At 39.6% G+C, this 11,245-nt stretch overlaps 1 long non-coding RNA gene across 1 annotated transcript; it reads right to left on the reverse strand.

The window, feature by feature from the left end:
- Positions 1-9,093: 9,093 nt before the first annotated feature.
- On the reverse strand, positions 9,094-11,013 carry LOC139614249 (uncharacterized). Its single transcript, XR_011686946.1, has 3 exons — positions 10,889-11,013; positions 10,409-10,453; positions 9,094-9,907 (listed from the first exon to the last, which is right to left on the reverse strand). It is a non-coding gene; the product is annotated as an uncharacterized lncRNA (long non-coding RNA).
- Between the last annotated feature and the right edge of the window lie 232 nt (positions 11,014-11,245).

The following is an 11,245-nucleotide window of genomic DNA, read 5'->3' on the forward strand; positions in this document are numbered from 1 at the left end:
GTTCTCTCTTTCAGACATAGCATGACTGGACGGCGGCAAATGATGAGTCCCAGTGATACCGTGACCCAGATCATGTCTATCAGCTCACTGTTGCCTCCAATTAGTTCCCATCACTGTGTTGGACATCCTGTCTGCTCCTCTGCTCTCATAATATGGACCCCATCTTATTGTAACTTTTTTATTATAGTGTGGACCCAGAGACAGGAGCAGCTGGTATTTTTGCCTGTCTTCAGTCGAAGAACAAATGTGAAGTGAGTGGCGGGTGGAGGAGGGTGGCGCCAGACTCCTGTTGACTGTCAGTGTACCTTCGGTAGATCGATAATTAGGTTCGTGTGATAACGATATTAGGAATCAAATTAAATTAAATTAGGGAATTAAGAGAGATGTGTATGTCAGTTGAACATTTGAAAGCTAATTAACTGCTGGTGTCTGAACCTTCCAATCAGTAAAATAATCCACTAGCATACAGTCTATTATGGGCTAGATTAATTGGTTCACTGACGTCCTGAGGCATGAAAGCTCCTGGTGAAGCACACACACACTCTCTCTCACACACACACACACACACACACACACACACACACACACACACACACACACACACACACACACACACACACACACACACATACACACACACACACACACACACACACAGAGACTAATTGGAATCAAGCTTTTCAGTTTAAACTTCACTCAAACAGTCCATGGAAGATGATTTCTGCTTTGCTGTCACTTATAATTTGAGCTGCAGTTGTATTTGATTCATATGCTTCTTCCAGCTCCATATGGACACTCACTGTTGCTACTGATGAAAATGTTTTTCACGCCGACAGCAAATAACCTTTGTATGGGGAACCCACTTCTCCTCGCTAATGTAAGGGTTACAGGCACACACTGAAAGTAAATCCAGGACGTTAACATACACATGAAAGGAATTTTTTTTTAAATTTTATTCCCAAACTGTTGAGGAGTAATTAGGTTATTTATTACTGACAATCTCTCCAAGTTTTATCTTTTTTTTTTTTTTTTACCTCAAGGTACTGTACCTGCTACACTTCGAAGAGCGCTGTAATTATCTGTCTAACTCTTATTCTGTCAATCATTTTAATTAAATTTGTGTTTTTTAATTGGTAGATGTCATTTGAAGCAAAATGTAGCAGTTTTACATCCACAGAACCGTACAATTCTGAATTATTACTACTGCTTTGACTGCTTTCGCAGGAGTGAAGATGAAGGAACAGATTATTTAATTCTGAGACATGGTTTTTCTGTGGATTCATTTCCCATTCAAGACAAAAAGAGTACTTAAAAAAAGTGCATTATGCTATATTATGGTCAAAGCTTAGTTTGATTTCAAAATGTAACTTTGGGGAAAAAAGTTTATGACAGTTTGTCCACGGGGAACCCCACTGACTGCACTGAGGATGAGTAATTAATAGTAATTAATAACCACAGAGTAAATTGTTGACTGAGCTAAGTCTCTAGCTGAGGGAGATGTTCAAGTCTAAAAGAAGCACAGTAGCAAGACATGTCCTGCTTAAAGGTTATTCGCCAGTGTGACAGCAGGTTTCTCACTTTCTCCTTCATACACATTCAATTCAGCTTCTTAACCTCTTTTTTCTATTTTCCCTTCATGTCAGACATGCTGTTCTCCACCTGCCCTACCCAGTTGTTGCAGTTGCACACCTACTTACTGTCACACTATTAGTTCTCGTGTATACAGGCCCCAGCCAGAGTTCAGCCTTCTATGCTACTTTTTTACACTAAGTCCTGCTAGCTGACTGACTAACTGAACTATCTCACTGTTGCGTGTTAACTTGTTTATTGACCTTGTGACAGATGTTTAATTCCTGGTTGTCATGTCTGAATCTGCTTTTAAAAGCAAATTTAGTATCTCTTTTGTAGTTTCTTTTATAGCTTCTACACTGTCGACTAAATTCTGGCTGAAATATTGTCTTGATCGGAAAAAAAAAAAAATCAAATCAAATTTTGCTTTGCATTTAAACACCGACATGTGTGTTTTTGCTATGATGGGAGAGAGTTACAATTCATCGGTTCACACATTTATGATTTTGATCATATAATATGTAGTAAATTTAAAGTGGTTATTTGTTAGTTTTCTCTGCTGCCGAATGTGGTTTCTTGGTGGGAGTGGGTGGTGATGATAGTTGCTTCCCAAGAGCTTCAACCATAATTGCGTCTACAAGACAAGAAGTTATAATACGCCCTCTGAGCAGGGCTGTCTCTTCGGGGCAGAATGTAGGCTACAGTGAGTCGCTATCGGAAAAAGACAAGATGAGCCGGGGTTAGCTGGTTACCATGCTAACTTCATTATAAGAAAGCACATGATACAGACAAGAGTTAACAGTTCTTGGTGAGTAAAGAAATTAAGTTTAATGAAGTTTCTTCTAGACTGGTAAGTTAACAGCTGCTAATGCTAACACTGGATATGTAACAATAGCAAAACTTACGAATAGCTCCTTAAAAAAGCAGCAAATCTTGTGTATGGAATAAAATTCATGATATTTCTTTCTACAGCATTCATAACTCCTCAGATAGCTTGAATAGAAATCATAAATTTGTTCTCATGAAACACAAAGATTACTGCTTATGCAACACAATGTGTGTAGTTTGTCAAAAGTGCAATAAAACATGTTTTTCAGTGTTATTTTAAAGCAGTAGAATCCATTTCAAAAGTGCCCTTCATTAAAACTCTGTTCAACATTATGAAGAATCCAGGGTGCAGTGTGTATGAGTGTCCAGTTCTGTTATATCTTTTTCAGTACAGAGATAGTACATAAAAGCTAGTTCGAAAAGTCATTGTAAATGTAAAACCCTTCTTGTTCTCTTGTGTTGTATTGTTGTATGAGATTAGGTAAACAGCTCAGAGTAGGACAGACAGCAGTGAGGGATGAGATTGGACTGTTAATGACCTGCTGAAAGGGACTGTGTCTAGCAGATGAAAAAGAGCTAATTACATTTCCAATAGCAGCAATGTGAAATTGTATTATGATGGAAAAATGGAGGCTTTTAAAATTAAGAAATGACCTTATAACACTACATTTCCATAGCAAACTAGTCACTGGCCACACCCTTGCATTGTGTGAATTGCCACGCAGAGACAAAGGTTTGCCCTGGACAAATTGCTTTTTTCTAATTCAGACCGTCCTCAAGCTCTGTTCCCTGAAAGGTCCTGGTGTGCTTGAGGTTACTTGTTACATTTCTCTAAATGAGTCCGCTCTCTTTGTGTGGTCCCTCGTAATTTATCCAGGAACACAATCAACAATATTTTACTTGTGTGTGTGCTCTGCTGCTGTGCTGAGGTGGTTCTTAATAACTGCTCTAATTCCCCATAAGCCAGATAAAGGTGGCCTCCTATGATGTCAGCATAAAGAACAACTGGAGGAAGTTTTCTATCCCATTGCTAATCTCCTTCTCTGTTACCTTGATAATCATTTGTGGCTCTTTATTGCTTTTGTGACATTTTTGCAACAACAACAACAAAAAAAAACGGTTCTTCTATCATCAGTTTTTGGTCAGATCAGTTGAATTACAGTAGGTCTGCCTTGCTGTATTGTTTCTTGGCAATTCGATTACATGATTACAGTATGTGACTAGGAGCGTATCTAAATACGATGTGCTACACGCTCAAGTTCAAATTCATTGTATTTTTCTGTCTTTGCTCATCTCAGGGATTAAATCTACTCAAACCGCACAACTCAGTTAAAGTTGTTTGTGTGTCACGCTGACCCTACAGCCTGTGCCATGACATCCTTCTCTTTAAGACACAGTTGGGAGCTAAAGCTGAAACTCTGGCCAAAATCTGTAAAGCCACTTTGGGCTGTTCCCCCTAAGGCATAATTACAAAAATAGAAAAGAGAAGTAGTCATGGGTTGAAGGGCCTGAGGTCACTCTCACTTCTGAACATCAGGTCCCTCTCCAGGAGCTTCTTGATCCATTATATCAGAGGGGGAAAATAATGGAGCCTGAGGGAGGGTCGTTGGCCATATCAGAGGGAAAGACTGAGACGATGAGAAGGTTGCTGGTATTATACTGCTGTCTACTGACTCCGCAGGGTTCAGTTGACCTGTGCAGTATTCAGCAAGAAACACAACCTCTCAGAAGATTTTTTCCTGGAGACCATCAACTGGTTTGTTGGTGGGATGAGCAATGTGGACAAAATAGAGTGAGCACGTTTTGCCCTTGAGATCACTTATCGATTCAGCGTCTGGTCTCTTGACTCTTTCCTTTTAATTCTTCCTGTTGCTACTCAGCAATCCATTTTGATACTACAGTGTTTACCATCTATCTATCTATCTATCTATCTATCTATCTATCTATCTATCTATCTATCTATCTATCTATCTATCTATCTATCTACACACAATTAGACTGAAATAGCATTTTTAATTATGTAACTTTGTTTAAACTGACAGAGTGTCAGTCAATGCTTGTTTGTTGTGTTTATATGCTATTTGTGTACGAATTATATTATGTGGACCCCAGGAAGATTAGCAACAGCTGCAGTGGAAGCTAGTGGGGATCTGAAAAGATAATAATAAGTGATAGCAAACAAGTATACAATGTGGTCCAGCCAATGACAACATAAGTGATAGGCCATAATATGAGAAAACCTTCAAAAAGTGGGCCCTGGCCCACAGGTTGGGAACCACTAGAGTAGGATGTCTGTGATTGAAGTGTATCACTTCTTTTGCTGTCCTGTTGAGTATATTCAAAATAGGATTCACCAAAGTCAGTATCATCATCATGTGGAAACCATTACATTTTCATGGCAATTCATACAATACAATTTTTGGACCAAAGTGATGGAAATTTGGTGGAACCAATACACCAATCATTTGTTTTTCAACAGGACGATGACCCCAAACACACCTCCAGGCTATGTAAGGGCTATTTGTATGAGAAGGAGAGTGATTGAGTGCTGTGTCAGATGACATGGCCTCCACAATCACCCGATTTAAACCCAGATGAGATGGTTTGGGATGAGTTGGCCCGCAGAGTGAAGGCAAAGCAGCCAACAAGTGCTCAGCACCTCTGGGAATTCCTTAAAGACTGTTGGAAAATCATTCCAGGTGACTACCTCATGAAGCTGATTGAGAGAATGCATGTGTTCTTTCATAGTTTTGATGTCTTCAGTATTAATCTACAATGTAGAAAGTAAAAAAAAAAGAAAAACCATTGATTGAGAAGGTGTGTCCAAATTTTTGACTGGTACTGTATACATATACATTAAATGAAAAATATAGCAAGGAAATGGCAGATAATTTACACCAGCATTTACACAACTTTTTCACATTTTCACCTTGAATTAAAAGAAACACAGTAACTCTGCACACTGCAGACAAAGTTATGGCCTTGTCCAATTTGATTCTCCTCCATATTGTTGAATAATCTCCCACTTGGACATGTGTCTGATGGGAAGGTCACAGCGGGTATTTCAACTCTGGAGCTGTGCCTAGCCACAGGGTGAGTCAGCGCTCGGGCATGGTGGTCACTCAGATTATCCTCCTTTTATAAAAGACTGGAGACTTTGGCCTTGGCCAGTGACTCGGGAGCAGTCAGAGAGCATTTATTAAAGAAGGTTTGATGTGGTCGCTCGACTCTAGCTCAGTGTGTGTGGCACGAAATGGTCCGACACTCACCAAAATTGAAGTTTGTGTGTGATCCTGGCAAAGGCCAGTGGGAGGTTAGCTCAGAGGGGACACACTAGACTGAGAAACTTCAGCTCATTTCACATCAGTGCACATTTCAAGTCTACTTAGTTCTCTATATATAACTTGTTACAATAATTGTATTTGGAGAAAATAACCACATATATATTGTCATAAATATGCACGACGTCTGGATCATTTCACATCGTGTGATCATGTCAATTCAGTATGCAACAATGAGACTGTGACCTTTTTATAAAATAGAGTAATAAAGCATAATAATTTTTCTTCATGTTTAACTTTTAATTATATTGATGAGAATATGGGTAACTCCTTCAATGTAATATTTATAAACAGTTTATGAACAAGTGATAAGCAGCATTACATACTGTAACACACTGTAAATGTAGTCGTAATCAAATGTATGAATGGATTTGACAGCAGCTATTACTCCTGCTGTGAGGCCCCCGTCACATGTGATGAATGATAGTGATCATATTAAGAATGTCCTCATATAAATATATTACACATTTATTATATTTATCAACATTGACATTACATTTGTTAATTGTATTTATTAATGACATGTATTTATTGAAATGATGTTCACTGTATTTATCAAATAATCATGGTCTGACACCCATACTTGGGCCACACGCTTGTTTTCTTCTGGCCCCGTAAACGCCCAGTTCCAGTGCACAAATCTGGCCCATGTACAGCATGATTGTAAGATGTTATTTCCACATCAAATCCAATTCCGGCGCACGCACAGAAAATCTTGCAGCTGTCAGTCAGTATCTGTGGATAACAGCTGGACTCTGCCCAGATGTGGAAGTATATGGGCCAGACTCAGGCTGAAGACCCTGGCATATGTTGGGCCAGATGTTTCATTTTGCTATGTAGGTCCATCTACAAGAATTCCATGAGATGTGGCTGAAATGTCCAGAAGAAATCTAATAAGTGGCTCCTCAGTTAAACATTTTTTTTCAGAAAAAATAACTCCACTGAGGCCAAAAAATACAAAAATGTCCAAAAAAGTCTCCGTCTCACAATGTTAAAGGAGTTATTTGTAAGTTTTGCTATTGCTACATAGTGTTAGCGTTAACAGCTGTTTACTTACCAGTCTGGATGAAATGTTGCATCAACCTTTCTGTCTCTAGTGGTGGAAAGCAGTGCCAATGTTAACTCTTGTCTCAGTCATGTTAAGTTGAAGTTAACATGCTAACCAACCTTGTTCGGCATCAGAGAAAACTTACACATAGCCCCTTTAAGGAAAGTGATTAAAAGAAAAATTCCGGATCTGCCCATTTAACCGGCTCCACACCACTTTACTTTACTGGGTTCTCTCCTGGTCCACTGACAAACAAAACAAACAGACAAACAGACATGAAAACATAACCCCCTCAGTGGAGGTAAAACATTCTAAACCTGCTATTGAATGATATGTAATGACTAAAAACAAACGTAAATGCTTTATTGCACAATAATATTTTATCTCTGGGATCACCTGATAGCTCATCTTGCGCTGGTTAATAGTGGGTGATGGTATTCCTTCCAAGGCTATTTCTCTGGAGATGAAAGGATTAGCTACGGATTTTTTCCTGTAAAAGCGAGCTATTGATAGATCCATTTCAGGCTGACAGCTGCCTCGATAGACATGGTAAAGTTCAACTAAACTTCTGATATTGAGCTGATCTCATTTTACAATCAGCCAAACAAGATTCAGCATTAACAGACTTCCGTTACAGACATTAATAAAAAGTTCTTACTTTATGGATCACTGTCCCGCCATGCATCACTGGGACCTTATCCTACAGTAGTATAGTTTTGATCATCCTCCCTGTGTACAGTAGATACACAATAATTTTAAAACATTACAATATGCTGTATAATTCTTTATATAGCTATTTTCCAACATACTGAGCAACCTCATTCCCATCCTGCTTGCCAACAAGGTTAAACTCTAATGCCATCAGGGGTTGTGGAAGCTTATAACTGGACTGAGCCTCATAGGTTTCAAGCAATATAGAGTGAATGCAATAAGCAAATTCTCACCAGTCCTCACACATTGTAGAGAAAGGATATTGATTCTTCGGAGGCAGCAGGCTGAAACAAGGTTATTCAAAATAGAGTCCAATAGTGGGACTCTAAAAAGTATGAATATAAAAATGCACAAAACTTTACCTGGTACTTATATTTAGACTACAAGACTTTAATTTGCCGTGGCGGAGCAGTCCGCAGACACAGATCTAATAATATTGTGTGCCAGACATAGACGGCGTCACGCACATCTATACTGTAGCACAAGTTCTTACAGGAGAAATTCATCCTGTCCGCATAAATATCATGCATGAACTCTCAGGCTTAAATTAAGACACGGAAAGTTTGATTAATGATTAATAGATGTATTCGAAACTGATCTCCTGAGGTGTACATCACCAAGCAGAGTTCCACCAGCTGTTTGACTGACAGCATGGGTCTTCATTAGCACACAAGATAAACACATCATACACAGCCAACACCACGCATGCATCACTCCAGTGAGCGCACACCTACACATCCTGCTAACGAAGCATGTTCTGTGTTTTCGGTGAGTATCCTTCAAAGCCTTCTATATATCCACAGCATCTTGTGCTTAAGCAAATTAACATGATCCTCTCTCATCCTCAAAGCGTTGTCACCTGGTCTATTCCCCGTCATTATGACAGCTATCAGCTGTGGCCTCCCCTTAATGGGATTATCCCACATGATCACTATAGGGGATGTGTAGGCTGCTGGGAATTATCTCGTCTGTGTACTCTGTGACCACATCTGTCTGCATCATCACTGCACAGGCCTCCTTTGCTGACGAAGTGCAGTGTAAAGGGGGTGTATTTTCCTATATAACCAGCCTAGTATCTAAAGGAATTATGTTCAGTGCCAAGGCAGGAAGGAGGTACTGTGATGAAGGGAGTGCTATATGCAGCAATGTGAAAAAGAAGAGTATAGATCCCATCATGTTTTACCAACCATAACTATCCTCTTAACCTTAAAAACTGTTTTAATTGCTCCAGTTACCCAGAGAATGCCATAAGCATAGTTTATTTGCCACAGTCTTTTCCCAACAAACCATATCATAGTTTCTACAGCAGACAATGTAGAAAGAAAATTTCCATGTAAGCTATTACAGGGTGTGTTTTTTTTCTTGACCTTTATGAAGGACAGACATTTGTTGTTCATGTTGGCCATAATTTGTTATTATATTATATCTAATAATTTACCGTTCAAGTATGTAATTGTTTATTGGATGGATACTGAATATTTCGAGACCTACAATCCATTTCTCAATACTTTGCATCAGATCTTCAGATCTTCTATGCCATGGTTACTATAAGAAACAGTCATGGTTTGGTTAGGGTTAGGCACAAAACTAGTGTGAAGTTACTTCTCTATGACCTTTAATAACTTCTATCTCCTGCCCAAAAGAACTACGAACTGCTAGACCTTCTAGCACACCTTGAAAGACAGAAACCTCAGCACTAGTAATTTGCTGTGTCATTGGTATTGATCAATGGCACCATCCAGCTCTGCAGATATTTTATAGTTTTTTTCTGCTACAGTGCAGGGAAACCTGTGTGTATTGCCCCTTTAATACACGATCCATCCAACAGCTTATCATGTGAGATCATCAAAATATCTAGCAGCCATACATCCACAGGAGCCTTTCCTCAGCCTCTGGAGTCTCTGGAGGGCCCTGGGTGTTGTTTGTATTCCTGGTGTTGAACCGTGTCCGTCTTGCAGTAGGAAAGTGGCACTGCTGTCTCCATTCACTGTTTTTTGGGATTCCAGTGGTCATGCTGGCATCTAGACCTGGTCCGCAAACTTCTTGTCTTTGGCAGCAGTGAAGGAGTTTTTAATGCCAGGAGATGGAACAGGCAGTGACAGAGTCTCCCCGATGACTCTTTATAGAGTCTTCCTGGAAAATAAAGTCAATAAGACTTGGGACGCCAAGCCACGGATATTGATTACCTGTCTCTGACTATGAGGCGGCTGGGTGGGGGCAGGGGGGATCAGGGTTGAGGCAGCAAGGATGGGGAGGAAAAGCGAGCGAGTGTGAGGCACAGTCAGGGATATGAGGAGAGAGACGAGAGAGGGAAGAACAGGGAGAGGGAGGGTGTTTTGATGCTTTTGGAATTCACAGACATCAGTGAGATGAAGGTGCTTGAGGGGGAAGCTTGCTGCTGTTTTCAGTTCTGATCGTGGGAGAAGTAGAAAGGAGCCATGAGCCAGAGCAGAGAAATGTACAGAAACTGCAAAACAGTGCATTCCAAAAATAATATGTTGGCAATGTACTCCACCCCTGTATCTCTGTCTACCGGGATTATTAGAAATGATCAAATTACCATATACATATTTCCCTTATTAACTAAACAATCACAGCAATGCACACATCTAAAACCAGTTAATTAAAGTTTTACATTTGCTTGTCTCTCCCTGTCACACAGGAAGTGGTTTTTAATTTGGAACAAATAGAGAGACAGTTGAGCAGTTAGTATGATCACTGATAGCCACTGTGCCAGTTAACAGAATGCTGAAGCCACTGCCAAACTTTCTGTGCCTTGATAAAATTGTGTAATGTCACAGTCAGTGGGCTTGATGTAGGAACATTCTACTGACTTTTTTCTGTGAGGTTTTCTCGCACCAGTGTTTCAAGCTGGGTCCACCAAACTCTCAACAAACTTGTCATAAATCACCTGTTTCATCTGTGAGTATCATCATCATCAGCACACTCAGCTCCCCTAAAATTTCCGATGTAAGATGAGACAAGATTAGATGAGAGAACATTACAGCATACGGCAGATGATATTGCGTTGTCGGGTAACTTTTCTGACACCTCCTGCTTAAAACCCAAAAAGTCAGAAGGATCGTATGAGTGTCATGCTACTGTAGTCATGCTTCACACAGTCACGAGGGACCCTTTCCAGGAAAACATAGTTTGTTTTCAGCATTTAAACCAATGGCCGAGGCTGTGGATTTTTTGTTGAGGTGTCCAGTAGGCCCACACTGATTTTGCAGATATGACAGATATGATAGCAGTGAGATTTTGACATTGCAGAGGTAAGCAAAACAACTTAATATTTTCTCTGAAAATCAAACGATAAAATAAAAACAACTTTTGATTCACTGTACTATGTATCAATACATTTATCACTAATGCAAAGTCTCTTACTCACCATTGCACCTCCAAGTTGTTTTTTTCATCCATCTGATATGACCCATAAGAGTTTGTACCCTATGGTAGGCATTCCCTGGCTGTCATGGTTACAATCATAAACATGCAGATTATAAACATTCAGACTATACCAAGAGTGACATAACTACCTTTGTCGCCATGGTTACTATAATAATGGTCATGGCTTGGTTAGGTTTTGGCACTAAAACTACTTGGTTAGGTTTAGGAAAGGTTGGTGATTTGGGTTAAAATAAGTACTCATACAATCTTTGATGTCATGGTTACAATTATAATAACGTGGTTAACTTTGTCGAACGGTCATGGACAATAGAAACAACATAAACTGCTTCTTTCACAT

Source organism: Trachinotus anak, unplaced genomic scaffold (genome assembly GCF_046630095.1).
Source record: "Trachinotus anak isolate AG129_WGS33_773 ecotype Australia unplaced genomic scaffold, CSIRO_AGI_Tana_v1 ptg000033l, whole genome shotgun sequence".
Lineage (NCBI taxonomy): Eukaryota > Metazoa > Chordata > Actinopteri > Carangiformes > Carangidae > Trachinotus > Trachinotus anak.